The sequence below is a fragment of the Puma concolor genome, chromosome C2 (genome assembly GCF_028749965.1).
Source record: "Puma concolor isolate L17-30 chromosome C2, mPumCon1.1.hap2, whole genome shotgun sequence".
Classification (NCBI taxonomy): domain Eukaryota; kingdom Metazoa; phylum Chordata; class Mammalia; order Carnivora; family Felidae; genus Puma; species Puma concolor.
The window spans coordinates 2,004,253-2,022,921 of record NC_141675.1 but is presented as its reverse complement, the minus strand read 5'-3'; the positions used below and the strand labels follow the sequence as shown (position 1 = coordinate 2,022,921).

The following is an 18,669-nucleotide window of genomic DNA, read 5'->3' as shown; positions in this document are numbered from 1 at the left end:
CTGGCTACACTCCAATCCCTAGAAAATCCATAGACTAGTCTATACTGTCCAACTTGTTTTCTCGGTTGTAGAGAGAGAAAGTTGGTTTTCTGTCTAAAATCTGACCAAGGACTCTAATGGCCTGGATCATTAAGTAGGATCTCTTGGAATAACCACTGAAGGTTCAAAAATTGAATTAGCATAACTGGCCTCATCTATATTTTGTTATGTCCAGATTTCTCCTGGTCATATGGAGTCAGAAGGTCAAACACTGATCATAGTTTTCTTAACAGTGAAGTAATGAATAATGATCAGCCTTAACGTCTCACTTCAGTACTGGAAATTCACTTCTCAATGTTATTTGTGCACTAAGAAGTAATTGCCTTTTACTGATCACCTATGATAACCAGGCACTTTAATAACATAGATTATCTCTAATCCTTGCAACAACCATAGACAGGTTGCAGATGAGAAGATGGAGCTTTTTTTCTACGTAGGTTATGCAAATTGCCCAAGGTCATACAGCTAGCTTGGCAAAAGTGGGATTTGAACACAACTGTATACGATTCCGAAATCCCCACTCTTACCTTCGTACTATGTTGCCTCTTGTATACCCTGTAAACATTTCTTCCTATTAAATTAGGGTTAAGTTCTAGAAAGGCAGACTCTAATGTTGACACTCTGTGTCCAGGTATGAGAAAGAAACCATAAGTAACCTCTTGAACACCTTCTGACTGCACACCTTAGGTCACTGTATTATGGTTCTATATTTATAGGTCTATCCTTTCCTCTGGAGAATAAGTTTCCAGGGGTCTTGCCATTCTGTGTATTGCTAATGTCTACTACAGTACCTATTCCAGTGCCTGGCACATAATGGGCACTCAATAAATGTCTGATGAAAGAATGAATGAGATACTGTCCATGGTATTGGGGACACTGCGTTTCCCACAGCCCACCTGGATGAACACCTGCTCATCTTTCTTGAATCAGTACCATCATCTCGTCTGTAGAGTCCTCTTTGTAACTTGGTCCAGTCCCTCCACCCAAGACTCTCTCCCTTGTCCTTACACCATAGCCTGAACGGTTGTCTCTTACTAATTATGGCTCCTTAATGCAACCATTGTCCGGCAGATCCCTCTCTCCCACTAGTCTGAATATCCTTGAGGACAGAGACCATGTTTTTCTGTGTTGTTAACTCTGCTGCCTTGGGAAGTACCTGGTTCTATGAAGTACCTATGTCTGATGAATTAATCATATACCCCAATCTGTTGAGTTTAACTCATCAGAGGATCCCAAGAAGAGAGCATGACAAGGGTCACGTTAATGCTCTGAGTAGAATAGGGAACTTGTCAAGGGATTGCACAGGTCTGTCCTTATCATCTTTTTTTTAGGGCAATGACCATGTCCTTTTATGTTTTCCTATAGCTGGTAGCTAGTACAGTGCCTAGCACACAGTAGGCATTTAATTAAGCTTTGATGAATGGAAGGAGGAATGAATGGGCGTAAAAGCAAAACATACCAGCCAATGTCGAATTTCAAACCTGATGGATCTGAAGCAGCCTCACAAATCATCTGCCACCAGCCTGAAGCCACATAACCCCCAAATCACTGCACAATGTAGCATTTACATGCAGGCCGCCTTTGGGGCTATGGAGGTTGTGGGCTGGTCCTGAGTAAACACAGGCTGCACTGAAGAACCATTGTGGGCACTGGTAGTTCTTTCAAGTTCCTCTGGGGTCTGAAGTTGATTTGCAGCTGGAGGCAAGTCCCTGCCAAGCCCCCCACCCCCCCACCGACATTTTTGGCAATTGAATTATTAACTAAAAGAAAATCATCCAGGGTGTAGCCGTTAGCACTGGGCTGCCGATGCTAGGGAATTTTTATTTTGTTTACTCAGAGTGTTTGTACCTAATCTAATGAAAAGTAGGAATGAGCCCACAGAAAGCAATTCAGAAACCCTGGCCCCAGAGGAAGACAGTCTTTGGACTTGGCGGGAAGGCCATTCCAGGCGGCCAAGGAGGCGGCTGCAGGGCTACCCCTCAGGGTGAGGCTTGTTCCCAGGGGAGTATTACCCACAGGTTGCTGCTGTGCTGGGTTTTCAGGGACCCTGGGAGGGCTCCGGCGCTCCAATCTCCTAAATATCTCCGGGAGTCCCTGGTTTGAATCCTGCAGCTTTCACGGAAGACTGATCCTATTGAGATTCACATGCCACTGAGAGGGACCACTCGGGAAAGGAGTCAGCAGAACTGAGTTTAAGTCCGACTTTTGCAACTTCATATCCATACTGGAGACATCACTTTACATCTTCCGTCTCAGTTTGTTTGCCTATAAAATAGACATGATAAGGCCACCTGACGTACAGGGTTTTTAGATCGGATTATTTGGTAAATCAAAAAACTTTCTACAGATAAAATGATTATCCATAATAATTTCTAATAATACGTGGTACTTTAGCTCATTGCCTTGCTCTGCAAACTACTTGAGGGCAAAGGCTGTGACTTCCTTTACACCTGCAGCTTCTAGCTCAGTACGTGGCACAGAAGGTGCCCAATAAAGGGTAGGAGAGCTGAGCAAGGACAAATTTGTGGTAGCAGGAAGTTTAAATATACTCCAATCTCCTATCATGTCTGACATCAAGAGCCTCACTTCCTTAAAGATCACAGAGGAACTGCTGAACCACACCCTCTTGCTCTGGGAAAGCGGGGCATCTCTTGGTCACATTTCCAGTGTGACCCTCAGCCATTAAACAAGACGACTGCTATTCTGGGGGCCATTCATTCATCCTAGACCTCCTCCAGATAGTCCGCGTGTTATCAATAGACTCTTTTGGAACCACTGGTATGCCTGTACTTGTTGAGCTGTGCACCCAAACCTTTGTTTCCACAAGAATGGTCATCAAGTACATGGAACATGGGGACAAGACAGGAAAAGCTTGGTCTAATGATGTGACATGTTAAACATCCCGCATCTTAGCCCATATGTTGATTCTGCGTCTTACTGAAGTGTAGGAAAGGCATGGATATTTTAACATTTGCTTCAAAAAACAGTGCGACAGAAGGGCCCAAGATGCCTAGCCATCAGAAGGCTGGATTCCCCTCTTAGTCTGCCATCAACTTGCTGGGTTAATTATTCTGTTGCCCTGCATTTGTTGTTCAGTGAACCCCAGCAAGGGAGAGATGGGTGGGTCCCGTGGCCTCTGTCCTCATGCGTGGTGGTTCTTTGTGTTTGGAGTGCCTCCTGTTGGCCAGGCTGGAGCCTCTATCCCCACACTCCCAAAGTTGTCAGATTGTGGGACCAGATGCTGGCCCTGCTGGAAAGAGTTGGCATGGAGTTGTCTTGGTCCTGTCACACAAGGCTGTCTGGAAGGGCGAGGGGACTTCAACACGAGGACAGAGGTTTGTGTAGGCTGTCCAAGAGCTGAGAAAAGAGCTATGAGCGATCCCCAAAGAGAGAGGCCTCCACAGGGACATGGGAGCCAAAACAGGAGGAGAGAAGATGATGCCAAGCAAGACCGTGTATTTAATCAAGTGTCTAGTGCCACTTTCTGAAACAAAACTATTTGTAAATTTAAGTGTGGTGGGACCTTTACCTTAAAGTGGAAAACAAATCATGGACCCACAGGGAGCTGAGGGACAGGGACAATTATCTCCATTAAATAATGTTCAGAGGAACAGTGGGAGGTAAAGACAAACATGTGCTTTTATCGCAATCCATATATTCCTTTTGTTCAACATACCAACTCATCTTCTTTCAATATTTGTTATTCATCTGAGGCTTCAGTCTGAAGATGTGTGTCAAGCTATGTGCAAATATTGTCTCATTTTAATATCATGTAACAGAAGCTAAAACCACTCATTGCCAAGTCAGCAAATCAACAATAACTAAGTCATCCACAAATGACAGTACAGATACATTAATAGGAAAATACACGAGACGGTTTTCCAGGCACATAACTAGAATTGACTTGGACCCACATAGGGAGTCAGCAAAAGGAGAGGGATTAATTTTGTGTCTCTCTTACTTTCTACAGTGGGTAGCAGAGTGCCGAACAGAGAAACAAAAGGGTTCTGCCCCTCGGTAGTACTATGACCACGAGCAAATTAATGAGCTTCTATTCACTCACTCACTCACTCACTCACTCACTCACTCACTCATCCAATGAACAAGTGATAGGAAAACAAGAAGTCAAGAAGCAGTCTCAAGGAACATTCCAGTTGGAGGAGGTTGACTGCCAAAGTCCAGGGATGAAGCTGGATTGGGATTAAGAGGGGACAGCCACAGCGTGGGAGATGCTGCATGGGTACGTAGCCCCAGCAGACATTGACTTAATGCCAGACTAAACCCTGCAGAAAAAGATCCCTGCTCTGAGAAGGTTTGCATTATTTACATCTTAGATCGCTAGTCACGCCCTGTTTACCTTCTATGCCATCCATGAAAAGGTGGCCAAGCTTGCTTTAATTTATTAGAAAGGGTAGGAAAACCTTTGGGAGAATAACTAGAAGCCCACTGTTTTTCATTATATTATATTTTAAGACAGCACATTTTCTTGTCTACTGACTTTTAAGAGGGCCCTGCAAAATAGTCTGTGTATGAAGAAATGGGCAGATAAAAGAATTGTTCTGTAGCTATTTGGACTTGGTTTTTAAGGAACTTCATCTTCATTCATATGAAAAAACAAAACAATTCTTAACTTCAGCTTCCAGGTCCCACAAAAATGCACAATGTTTGCTTACAAAGCAAAAGGGAAAAACAGATGGAAAGAATGACTCAGTATTCAGAGGAAAAGATTCTGTTATCAGTGAACAGATTATACGGATTGATTAGCTGGTGATATTGGCCAAATTACTGAGGAAAAAATGGAGGAGGAGGAGGATGTTTTGAAATGCTACACAGAAAAAGTTACCGTAAACACAGTATGTTAGGGGCGCTTGGCTGTTGCAGTGGGTGGGACATGAGGCTCTTGGTCTCAGGGCTGTAAGGTGGAGCCCCACATTGGGGGCACACGTTACTTAAAAAATAAAATCTTAAAAAACATAAACACAGTATGTTAAATATAGTCCCCAAATGCCAAAGAAGTTGTCTGGAAAAGTGACGCTCCCTTACCTAGAGGTTTTCTGTTCTTACTACAAAATGCCCTTTCCACCAGTATAGCTACTCATTTTTCAAATGTTTAATTATGCAACTCAAAACAAATTCATTCACCTTATAACATAATGAAAATGTTGTATAAAATCCGAGGTACCCTTTGACTACTAATCATGTCAAAAGGCAAACCCTTACGACCCTCCCTGTCCATCATTCTGAGTTTGGTGGGTATTATTCAGAAAAGAATGAGGAAGATCTGTATGTTTTAATATGGAAGCCTGTGCCATACTTGTTGAGAAAACAAAGACATTTACTGAGTACAGTTATGATATCACTCATGTAATAAATTAAAATGTACTCAATACCAATACCACCTATGCCTATTTATCTATAGCATATCTATCTATCTATCTATCTATCTATCTATCTATCTATCTATCTATCTGTATTTATAGCTGTGATATCTACCTCTATCTGTGGGACATAAACAGGAAATGTTTAAGGGAGTTTTCATTTCTGGTAATGGTGAAATAAGTTAGATTAGTCTCTTTCTGAAGCACAAGAACAGTTTAAAAACTTGCATAAAATTTGGTAATGGCTACTCAAAGGCATCACACAGCTAATAACATAGCAAATAATTGAATTGAATAAATAAATTAACTGGGGAGAAGGAACAACTCTTTCTTTTCTTTTTTTAATGTTTATTTTGAGAGAGAGAGAGAGAGGCAGAGCACGAGCAGGGGAGGGGCAGAGAGAGAGGGAGACACAGAATCCGAAGCAGGCTCCAGGCTCTGACCAGTCAGCACAGAGCCTGATGCGGGGCTCGAACTCACAAACTGAGAGATCACGACCCAAGCCGAAGTTGGACGCTTAACCGACTGAACCACCCAGGCCCCCAAGGAACAACTCGTTCTTGCAGAAGAATGTTAATAATAAATGCAAAAGGAGTGAGGGAGGAGAAAAACCACCATCACAGTTAGAACACCACCGTCACACTAGTTGCGAGAATATCTGCCCATAAATACTATAATTAGTTGGCAAACGTTTCAGGAGAAAAACAATATTTGCATATCTTCAAAGTATGTCTCCACAAGATATGTATTAACTACAAAGGGAAATGTCACTATACAGTGGAGAAACCTGGCCAACACCACCCGCACCAAATGATCAGCTTTAACGTCACCTCAGTAAGACTTACTTTAAAAAAATTTTTTTTAAAGAGAGCATGAGCAGGGAAGGGGCAGAGAGAGAGAGGCACAGAATCTAAGGCAGGCTCCAGGCTCTGAGCTGTCAGCACAGATCCTAACGCGGAGCTCGAACCCACGAACCACGAGATCGTGACCTAAGCCAAAGTCAGATGCTTAAACGACTGGGTGCCGCTAACGTCACCCCAATAAGATTTATTGACATGAACTCTCTTCTGCCATGCACTGAGGAGGTACCACAGGCTTTGTTGTCTTCTTCCCCAAAATCTACGACTTCAATAGAATCACGAGAAAGTATCAGACAAACACAAATTGAGGAATGTTCTCAAAAATACCTGATCAGTACTCTTCAAAAAGTGTGAAGGTCATGAAAGATTGGAGATGACTGAGGAACTGTCACAATTTGGAGGACACCGATAAGGCAGGTCAAGGAAATGCAATGTGAGGTCCTGGATTTGATGCTGGAACAGAAAAAGGACATCGGTGAAAAACCGGTGAAATCTGAATAAAGCTGCAGTTCAGTTAATAGTAAGGTAGCAGCGGTAATTTCTTAGTTTAGATAATTGCCCCCTGGTTGTGTAAGACGTCAGCATTAAAGGGAAAGATGCAACAACTCTGTCCTATCTTTGCAACCCTTCAGAAGTCTAAAAATCATTTTAAAAAATGTAAAATCAGTACAAAATGTGAAGAGTCAGCTGTGAGAGAAAAAAAAACTAAAAAAGATTTTGAAAATACAACACATAGCTGTTGGAATTTGCAAAAACCCAAATAGATGGGTTGAATAACAGACTGGACACGGCCAAAGAATCATTAGAGAACCGAAGGTCAAGCTGAGAATATCTCTTGGGAGACAGCACAGTGAGATAAAAGATGGAAAATATGGGGGGGAGGGGGAAGATCAATCTTGTATTGCCTCATATGGCGAACAGACCCAGAAGTCCCACGGTGTGTCTAATAGAATCCTAGGAAGAGACAATGGAGAGTGACATCAGTGAGTGGTGGAATAGGAGTTTCTACCTCCTTCTCCCAAAGAACATAAACATTGGCCATCAGCCATGGATGAGAGTGCAGAAGTCCGGCACCGTTGGAGGAAAAAATACACATTTGGGATTAGATGCGCTGGAGAGGGTAAGAGGAACAGCTTCACTTCACCTGTGTCGCCCACATCTCTCCTACGGGGGCACAGCTCAGTGCAAGAGAAAACTTCCCAGCCGGTGATTTCTCCCATGGGAGAGAGTGACAGCGTGTGAGCGGCTGTGGAGAGGCCGCTCCTTTCCTGCTCCGTCCAGAATCCCGAGGCCTGCTCTACAGCTCGGGTCGCTGGGGGACAAAGAGGCTGGCAGAACGGCAGGCGGGACACTCCACGGCACAGAACCCACTGGCTGCCTTGCGGACTCCGCTGGGGAGCCTGCCCACACGTTGCTGGGGATGACTCACTTGTGGATCCCCCCACCTGGGCTGTAGGTATCCTCCCGACCCTACCCCCACTCCACATACCGCCCCCCTCCAGACCAGCACCCCACAGCTTCCTCCCTATGTGCACCCCCAGGGGCGGTCAGTGCGAGCCTTCGCGAATGGCTAGCGAAAGCCAGGCCGGCCAGATCACTTTTGCATTCGGTGAGGAAAGCTTGATGACCCTTAGCGCTTTGCCACTTTGCTAGAATTGATGTGCTAACACTAATAGTGAGGATTTTCACACCTGTGTGTATAAGTGAGCCTGCCTTCTGCTTAGTGGCTACTGTTTTGCTGTCTACGTGGGTCTAACTTTCGTGACAAGATTCTTCCAAACTCACAACATAAGTTAGTGTTCCATGGTTTCTGGGCTCTGCAATATTTTATATAAGATAGCATTTTTCTCTTCCCTGGAGTTTTTGGCAAAACCTGTCTGTAACATCATTTGATACATTTGGGAAGTTTCCTAGATTTTTCCATTTCTCACATGATTAGTTGCCTTTTTATGTTTTCTACATTTCCTTTACTTTTTTTTTTTGAAGTTTACAATTTATTTTTGAAATTTACAACTTTAGAGAAAAATGACTATTTTCATCTGAGGTTTCAAATTTATTAGTGCAAAATTATTCCTGGTATTATCTATTGTTTTTCTCACAAAATGCCTGTAATGTTTTTACGTGCACTTTCTCCCTTAAAAAAATTTTTTTTTATGTTTATTTAGTTTTGAGAGACAGAGACAGACTGAGTGCAAGTGGGTGAGGGGCAGAGAGAGAGGGAGACACAGAGTCCCAAGCAGGCTCCAGGCTCTGAGCTGTCAGCACAGAGCCCAATGTGGGGCTTGAACCCGCGAACCGTGAGATCATGTCCCGAGCCGAAGTCGCATGCCCAACCGAGTCACCCAGGCACCCCCACCTCCCTTTTTGACTTGATCAATATTATCAGGAGTTAATTATTTTACTAATTTTCTCAAAAAAAAACACATTCTGGTTCTCTTCAACTCTATTTTTCTCCCTGTGATGAATTTCTGATTTTTTTTTTTTAATTAAGAGACTTTAATATTTTAGAGCTCTTTTGTTTACAGAAAAATTGAGCAGACGGCACAGAGTTCACATATATTTTCTATCTCCTGCCCAACCCCACCCCACCCCAGGCCATTCCCTCACAATTTCCCCTATTCTGAACATCTTGCATTACTGTGGTACATTTGTTACCACCGATGAACCAATACATTATGATTAACTAAAGTGTGTAGGTTACATTAGGGTTTAGTCTTTTTTTTTTTTTTTTTTTTCCAATTGGGGTATGGTTGACACACAAGTTACATTAGTTTCAGGTGTGCAACACGGTGATTGGGCAAGTCTATACTTTATGCTGTGCTCACCGTGAGTGTGGCCACCCTCTGTCACCACAATGCTGTGTTCCCTATACTGTAACCTTCCCTGCCATGACTTACTCATTCTGTAATTGGAAGCCTGTACCTCCCATTCCCTTTCACTTATTTTGCCCATCCCCCCCTCCTCCCCCCTGGCAACCACCTATTTGCTCTCTTTATTTACATGTCTGTTTCTGCTCTTTGGCTGGTTTATTTTGTTTAGATTCCACATATAAGTGAGACCGTTTGGTATTTGTCTTTCTGTGTCTGACTTACATCACTTAGCATAATAAAGGTGTCTCTCTTTGTACTGTGTAGTTCTAAGGGTTTGACAAATGGATGACATCTGTCCACCATCACAGTACCGTACGGAATCATTTCACTGCACTAAAAATCCCCTGTGCTCCCCCGCACTCCCGACAACCATTGATCTTTTAACTGTCTTTACTCTTTTGCGTTTCCCAGAATGTTATGTACTTGAAGTCTTACAGTACGTAAGCTGTCAGATTGGTTTCTTGCACTTACCAATAGACAGTAAAGATTCTTTGATGTCTCCTCATGGTTTGACAGGTCATTTGTTGTTATGCTAATAATATCCCATTGAAGAGATGTAACAGTACCATTCATTCATCTACTGAAGTATATCTTCATTGCTTCCAAGTTTGGGCAATAATGAATAATTATGCAGGTTTTTGTGTGAACATACACTTTTGACTCGTTTTGGTAAATACCAAAGAGTAGAATTGCTGGGTCATATGGTAAGAGTATGTTTAGTTTTATAAGAAACTGCTAACCTGGGGTCGCCAGGCCCAGTCGGTTAAGCATCCGACTTCGGCTCAGGTCATGATCTCACGGTTCATGAGTTCAGGCCCCGCATCGGGCTTGGTGTGGACAGCTCAGGGCCTGGAGCCCACTTCGGATTCTGGGTCTCCCTCTCTCTCTGCCCCTCTCCTGCTCATGTTCTGTCTCTCAAAAATAAACATTAAAAAAAAAACCAACACAAAAAAACCCTGCTAACCTGTCTTCGAAGTGGCTTTACCACTTTACGTTCCCAACAGTTCCTGTTGCTCTGCATCTCCATTAGCCTTTAACCATTCTACTAGGTATACAGTGGTATTTCATTGTTTTAATTTGCAATTCCTGTATGGCATATGATGTTGAGCGTCTTTTCATAAGCTTATTTGCCTTCTGCATGTAGTCTCTGGTGAAGTGTCTGTTCAGATCTTTTGCACATTTTTAAATTGGATTGTTTTCTTACTGAATTTTAAAAGTTCTTTGTATATTTTGGTTACAAGTTCTTCATCAGATGTGTTTTTTTGCAAATATATTCTCCTAACCTGTGATTTGTCCTTTGTCGTCTTAAACTTCCTTCATTTTTACTAGTTTTTTCTTCAACATAATTTTTCTTTAAGTTTTATTTATTTAAGTAATTTCTACACCCAACATGGGGCTCAAACTCGTGACCCCGAGATCAAGAGTCACATGCTCTTCTGACGGAGTCATCCAGGAGCCCTTCTTCAATGTACTTTAGGTTTGTGTATTTTTTCTAGTTTCTTCTGCTTTGTTTTAGTTGTTTTGTTTTTTACTTAATGATTTAATGATAATAACATTTCCTCTACCTACTGCATCGGCTGATACCCACAAGTATGCATCCATATTACTTCATTTTGTTTAGTTCTAAACATTTTTATTTCAAGTTTTATTTCATCCCTCAACCATGATTGATTCAAATCTGCCTGTTAGGTCTTCAATTTATGGTTATGTTTTGTCATTTGTCTAATTTTATTGTACCATGCTCAGTGAATAGAGTCAGTAGGGTTTTTTAAAGAATTTCAAACAACATCCTTGATGTCCCACTATGATTAATTTTGGGCAGGGATATCATGTTGCACAACTCTGGGGGTACTAATTCTGTCCTAATTTATGTGACTAATGCCCTTTATGGTTGCATAGTATGGAGGCTTTGTAGCTCTCCATGGTGGCCCTTCCTGATTAAGGGAACATTTTGTGTATTTGAAAAAATGTGCATCTCAGTCACATTTGTCAATTTTTGTGATATGTAATTTAAAGCTCTGTTGTTAACGGAATAACATTGAGAGTCCAGAAATAAACCTATACATCTGTGGTCTGCTGATATTCAAAAGGGTGCCAAGACCATTCAATGGGGAAAAGAACAGTCTTTTCAAGAAATGATGTTGGGAGAACTGGATGTCAAGATGCAAAAGAATGAAGTTGGACCCTTAGCTCAGGTCATGTGCAAAAATTAAGTCAAAATAGATCAAAGATCCAAATGTAAAAGCTAAAAACTCTTAGAAGAAAACATAGAGATAAATCTTCATGACCTTGGATTTGACAAAAGATCCTTAAAATATGATACCAAAAGCACCTACAACAAAAGAAAACAGGACAGCTACCTTGATTAGAAATGAGCAGGGGTGCCTGTGGATTAAGCGTCTGACTTCGGCTCAGGTCATGATCTCACGGTCCGTGAGTTTGAGCCGCATGTTGGGCTCTGGGCTAACAGCTCAGACCCCAGAGCCTGCCTTGGGTTCTGTGTCTCCCTCTCTCTGTGCCCCTCCTCTGCTTGTGCTCTGTCTCTCTCTGTCTGTCTGTCTGTCTCTCTCCCAAAAAGAAATAAACATTGAAAAAAAAAAGAAAGAAATGAGCAAAGGATATAAATAGACATTTCTCCAAGGGAGATATAAAAAACCAGTAAGTGCCAGTAAGCACTTGAAAAGATACTTGGCCATCATTAGTCATCAGGAAAATGTAAATTAAAACCACAGTGTAGGGGGCCTGGCTGGCTCAGTTGGAGCATGCAGCACTTGAACTTGGGGTTGTGAGTTCAAGACTCATCTTGAAGAGTGAATTGTACTTACAATATTTTTTAAAAACTTAAGGGGCACCTGGGTGGCTCAGTCGGTTAAGCGGCCGACTTCGGCTCAGGTCATGATCTCGCGGTCTGTGAGTTCGAGCCCCGTGTCGGGCTCTGTGCTGACTGCTCAGAGCCTGGAGCCTGTTTCAGATTCTGTGTCTCCCTCTCTCTAACCCTCCCCATTCATGCTCTGTCTCTCTCTGTCTCAAAAATAAATAAACATTAAAAAAATTTTTAAAACTTAAAAAAAAACCCACAATGAAATATCACTTCACACCCACTAGGATGATTAGAATCAAAAGTGAGATAATAACAAGTGTTGGGACATCTGGGTGGCTCAGTTGGTTGAGTGTCTGCCTCTTGAGTTTGGCTCAGGTCCTGATCCCAGGGTCATAGGATTGAGCCCTGCATGTTCAGCATGGAGACTGCTTAACATTCTCTCTCTCTCCTTACCTCTTCCTCTCCCCCACATGCATGCTCTCTCTCCCTCTCTCTCTAAAAAAAAAAAGAAAGAAAAGAAAAGAAAAGAAAAGAAAAAAGAAAAGAAAAGAAAAGAAAGAAAAAAGAAAAAATAACAAGTGTTGACATGGCTGTGGAGAAATTACAATCCTCATTCACTACAAGTAGAAATTAAAATGCGGTAGCCACTTTGGAAAACAAATGCTCCCCCAAATGCTTAACCATAGAGTTTGATCCATATGATCTAGCAATTTTACTCCTAGGCATATACCTAAGTCAGATGAAAACATGTGTCCCTACAAAAACTTGTCCAAGAATGTCCATAGGAGCATTACTCACAATAGCCAAAAGATGGAAACAACTGAAATGTCTGTCAATAGAGAAATGTATAAGCAAAAAGTGGTATGTCCATTCAGTGGAATATTATTTGGCCATAAAAAATAATGAAGTACTGATATATGCTACAACTTGGACGAATCTTGAAAATGTGCCAAGTTAAAGAAGCCAGTCACAAAAAGCCCAATTATGTACATAAATACAGCCATATAAACTTTTAGGATAGGGAAATCTGTATATTGCACAATGGAATATTATTTGGTCTTTAAAAAGAAGGAAATCCTGCCATTTATGACCACACAAATGAACCTGGAGGGCATAATGCTAACTGAAAGAAACCAGATGCAGAAAAACAAATACTGTATGATCTCACTTATATGTGGCATCTATCAGTGGTCAGATACGTAGAGGCACAGAATAGATGGTGGTTACCAGGGCTGGGGGTAGAGGCAAACGGAGAGATGTTGGTCAAGGGGCACAAAGTTTCAGTTATGCAAGGTGAGTAAGTTCTGGAGAGCTAATGTGCAATAATGTGGTTCTAGTTAACGGTAACATATTGTGTACTTAAACTTTGCTAGGAGGGAAGACCCTACATGTTCTTAGCACACACACACACACACACACACACAAAGAAAAGGAAATGGTAACTCTGAGGCAATGACTGTGTTAATTTACTCGACTGTTATGATTACTTCACAATGTATACCTATATCAAATCAAATCATGAAGTTGTACATCTTAAATACATATTATGTTTAATTATCAATTATACACCAATAAAGCAGGGGGAAAAGTAAATGGGATTCAAAGAGAAAAGTTCAGGACCCAGAGGGATAGTTCATACTGATACAAAGATAAATGACCAGGAATATGTTAGAGTAGGAATGTATATGAGCTGAGGCACCTGGGTGGCTCAGTCAGGTAAGTGTCTGACTCTTGATTTCGGCTCAGGTCATGATCTCATGGTTTGTGGCTCTGTGCTGACAGTGTGGAGCCTGCTTGGGATTCTCTCTCCCTCTCTCTCTCTCTCTCTGCCCCTCCTCCACTCATGCACACACACACTCTCTCTCAAAATAAACATAAAAAAAGCATGTGTATGAGCCAACAACATAGCTTTAAAAAAAACAGCTTTATTGAGATATAATTTACATAGCATGCATTTCACTAATGTAAACTGTGCAAGTCAGTGGTTTTTAGTATATTCACAGATACGTGCCACTATTACCACAGTTTTAGAACATTTTCCTCACCTCAAAAAGAAACCTCATACTGTTTAGAAATCATCTCTGTACCCTGTCCACTTCTCCCCCAAGCCCTAAATGACAAATGCCATCACTACGGATTCTCCCCTTCCCACAGGGTTTCTGGTGTGGATCACTGAAGGTCACAGCTTTCCATTTCCAAACTGTTTTTGCAAAGGATTGTACTACTTGTCACATATGCTCACTGAAGTCTCTGTTCTGTTATCTCAGCAGCCAGCCAGGGGACAGAATGTATTTCCTTAAGTGCCTAAAGACAAAAAGAAAAGAAAAGAAAAGAAAAAAAAAAACCTTCCTGGGTCTTTGCATATTGGCTCTGAGCTAGGATGCACCTTCGATGCTAAGCCAAGCTGATGACAACTCTGCCTTAGCCTTCACTTCCTACTTAAATGTAGTCCAAAGATCAGTCAGAGCTATAAGTCTAGAGTCCTCTCAGGTCTTTTCTGAGTATGTGTCTGTCCCTGGGCATGCACACTGCCCTCCAGATCCCCCAGTGCACACGGTAGTCCTTTACTGATCTTGTCTCCCCAGAACCTTCCTCCTCAGACTTCTCGTACCCAGGCCTTTGGGCCTGTCATGCTATTTGCTTCACCCTTCATTCCTTACCCCAGTCAGCAACAGGTAGCATATGTCTTTAAATGCTTCTGTCGGATGCCACACAGAAAGCTACTCCAACCTGAGGCAAAATAACGATCAGTCTCTGCACTGGTCCCTTAAGGAACCACCAGACAGGTCAAATTCACGACCACAGTTTTGGAGAATGATGTCCATGTTGCTTTCCGTGGCACCGATACATTGTACCAGGAACATGGGCCATTGTCCACAAGGCTGCTGATGAGCTCAGGAATAAAGGATGCTAGGCAGGCAAGCAAAAACTACACAGTGCCTCCTACCAAAATTCAGCTGCTTCTCCCCCCATGAGGCGCTCGTGACTTGACACATGTATTTGATTGGATTCCGGAGTTCCAAAAATGTTGCCTGTGTCAGTTTTTGGCTAGCTGGATTCTTTCTGAGAAGACCAGTTCTTGCAAGGGACCCATTCTTGGAGCTCTCTACTCTGCTAATTCCAAGTCACTTCTCTTGAAAGTACTTTGGAAAACACTTTGCCACCATGTGGTAAATCTAAAGGTATACAAACCAGGAATTCTACTGCTTGTTCTTTACCCTAGATCAGTGATTCTCAACAGGGGGCAGTTCTTCTCCAGTAACATATGGAAACGCTTGGAAACATTTTTGGTTTAAACAACTGGGGCCATGCCACTGGCCAAGGTTAAGAAATTGCCAAGGTTAAGAAACCCTCATCCAGAGAAATGAGTACTCCCGTGCACAAGGAGAAATGCTCATAATTGCATTGTTTTAAAACAGTCCTGGGGTGGAGCACCTGGGTGGCTCAGTCGGTTGAGCGTCCGACTTCGGCTCGGGTCATGATCTCGTGTGATCTCGCGTGAGTTCGGGCCCCGCGTCGGGCCCTGTGCCGACAGCTCAGACCCTGGAGTCTGCTTCGGATTCTGTGTCTCCCTCTCTCTCTGCCCCTCTCTCTCTCAAAAAATGAATAAACAATTGGGAATGGAAACTGGTGCAGCCACTCTGGAAAACAGTATGGAGGTTCCTCAAAAAATTAAAAATAGAACTACCCTACGACCCAGCAATTGCACTACTAGGCATTTATCCACGGGATACAGGTGTGCTTTTCGAAGGGACACATGCACCCCCATGTTTATAGCAGCACTATCCATAATAGCCAAAGTATGGAAAGAGGCCAAATGTCCATCGATGGATGAATGGATAAAGAAGATGTGGTATATATACATATGTGTATATATACATATATATACACACAATGGAGTATTACTCGGCAATCAAAAAGAATGAAATCTTGCCATTTGCAACTACGTGGATGGAACGGGAGGGTATTATGCTAAATGAAATGAGTCAGTCAAAGAAAGACAAATATCCTATGATTTCACTCATATGAGGACTTTAAGAGACAAAACAGATGAACACAGGGAAGGGAAACAAAAAGAATATAAAAACAGGGAGGGGGGCAAAACATAAGAGACTCTTAAATATGGAGAACAAACACAGGGTTGCTGGAGGGGTTGTGGGAGGGGAGATGGGCTAAATGGGTAAGGGGTACTAAGGAATCTACTCCTGAAATCATTGTTGCACCATGTGCTAACTAAATTGGATGTAAATTATAAAAAAATAAATAAATCATAGAAAGTAAAAAAAAAAAAGAAAAACATTATAAATAAATGAATAAATGAATGAATGAATAAATGAATAAATAAATAAATAAATAAATAAATAAATAAATAAATAAATAAATAAAAATAGTCCTGGGAACCTGGGTGGCTCACCTGGTTAAGCGGCTGACTTCAGCTCAGGTCATGATCTCACAGTTCATGGGTTCGAGCCCCGTGTAGGGCTCTGTGCTGACAGCTCAGACCCTGGAGCCTGCTTCAGATTCTGTGTCTCCCTCTCTCTTTGCCCCCCCCCCACACACTCATGCTGTCTCTCTCTCTCTCTCTCTCTCTCTCTCTCTCTCAAAAATAAACACTTAAAAAATGAAATAAAATAAAATAGTCCTAAACAGTAAATAACCGAAACAACCTAAATGCCTATCAACAGTGGAATGGATATATTCTTGTGTACACATTCAGTGGAATACATTATAGAAATGAGAATTAATGAATTATAAAATTATATAAAGAATAGCAAGAAAGCGTTTTCTATACATATTAAGATAGTGGTCGCTTGGAAGGGGGGGGCGGTTAACATTGGGAAAGGACACATGAGTTCTTCGTTGCTTTTTACAATGTTCCATTTCTTGACCTAGGTGGTATTTACATAAGTGTTCACTTTTGAAAAACTGTACATTTATATTTTACTACTTATATGAATATTTTATGTTAAAATAGATAAAACGTATCAGTAATTACAGTTTTTCTTCTTCTATCACACTCTCCATTTTGACAGGTCATGTTCTCTTTTGTATCTTCATCCAGTCTGAGAACAGATGTTCATTCATTCAATCAATCAATCATCAATATTTATTGAACATCCACTATAAGCCAGGAACTGTTCGAAACACTAGGAACATAGGGAGGGAACAAGATAGACATCTTGCATTCCAGGGTGAAGAGACGGGCAGTAATTAATATACCAAAAATTATAAAAGATGATCTCAAGGGGTACTAGGTATTTTGAAAACAAGACGGTTATAAGAGAGGTTGACTGAGGTGAGAAAGTAACTGGGGTGAAATATTTCCGATTGAATGGTCAGGGGAGGCTTCGTTGAAGATGACATTTGAGGAGACAACCCACCTGTTTCAAGCAAAGAAGTGGGCACTGCGGAGTTCTGGAGGAAGAATATTCCAAATAAGGGAAGCAGCTATTGCTGAATCTTAAGCAGGAAAGTGTCCGACACGATTGAGGAACCCGGGGAAATAAGGCGTGGCTAGTGTGGACTGGAAGGGGGAAGAGTGGTAGGAGATGAAGTGAGTCAGTGCAGGAGGCAAGACCCCCACCAGGAAGAGTTTGGATCTTTTTCCTAAGTGCCGTGAGAAGCCACTAAAACGCTGCTTTTGTGTAGGCTGTAGGAGAGAAGACAGGTGGCACAGAGACTAACTTGGGCAAGAGATGATGGTGACTGTGAGGTGGAGATAGTGACAAAAGGACAGATTCAGGTTTATTGAAAGATAGATTCCAGAACGTGAGGAAAGGAGAGAATCGAGAATGATTCCTAGGTTTTGGTCCTGAACAACCAAGGGGGAAGTGGGAACTTTTGCCGGGATGAGGAACACTGGAGAGTGAGTATGACATTTGGATCAAAAGTCTTATGTGGCCTATATTGAGTTTGAGATACCTGTTAGACATTCAAAGGGAGATGCCAGATTGGCTTTTGGACAAATCTCCATAGATTTAACGGGCTGGATGTGAGGCTATCGAAAGTTGCCTTCAACCATATTAAGCACATCCAACAAATTGCCAATTGATTTACTAACCTGGAGTAGACACACGCAACGACATGCAAAGATGATTTTTATCCAAAAGAAGTAGCTTATAACAGTGCGTCCGGCTCGCTTCTATTTTCTTTTTAAGTTTATTTATTTTGAGAGAGAGAGAGAGAGAGAGAGAGAGAGAGAGAGAGAGAGAGAATGAGCAGGGGAAGGGCAGAGAGAGAATCCCAAGCAGGCTCCATGCTGCCAGCGCGGAGCCCAACACGGGGCTCGAAACCACCAACCACGAGGTCATGCCCTGAGCTGCAACCAAGACTCAGAGGCTTAGCCGACAGCCACCCGGGCGCCCCTGGTTTGCTTCCATTGCTAAGAATACAGTATATTATAACGCACACTTCACTGGAAGCAGATAAACGAGGAGAGAGGCAGCGGTTATGTGCGCGGGGAGTCAGCGTGGCTTTATTCTTACTTAATTCTTGCTCTCGTTAGTTGCAAAAGCCCTTCACAACCGCGCATTACCTGTGTAATCTGCCTCCGAAACAAAGCAGCTCCACCAAAGTCTCTTCCAGCCGGGCGGCCGGTCAGGTGAGGGGCGTCCAGGTGACCAGGGCGACGGGGCCCCACGCCCGGGGTGAAAGGCCAAGAGGCCTCGCGCAGAGGACCCGGGCGCCGGCCGGGCGGGGAC

The 18,669-nt window shown here is 42.4% G+C and overlaps 1 long non-coding RNA gene across 2 annotated transcripts; it reads right to left on the bottom strand.

Moving 5' to 3' along the window:
* Window positions 1-1,820: 1,820 nt before the first annotated feature.
* On the bottom strand, window positions 1,821-18,661 carry LOC147577041 (uncharacterized). 2 transcript variants are annotated; one of them, XR_015255923.1, is made up of 3 exons: window positions 18,504-18,661; window positions 6,605-6,730; window positions 1,821-2,304 (listed from the first exon to the last, which is right to left on the bottom strand). It is a non-coding gene; the product is annotated as an uncharacterized LOC147577041 (long non-coding RNA). The 2 variants fall into 2 exon arrangements; XR_015255924.1 differs by lacking the exon at window positions 1,821-2,304 and adding an exon at window positions 3,661-3,778.
* Between the last annotated feature and the right edge of the window lie 8 nt (window positions 18,662-18,669).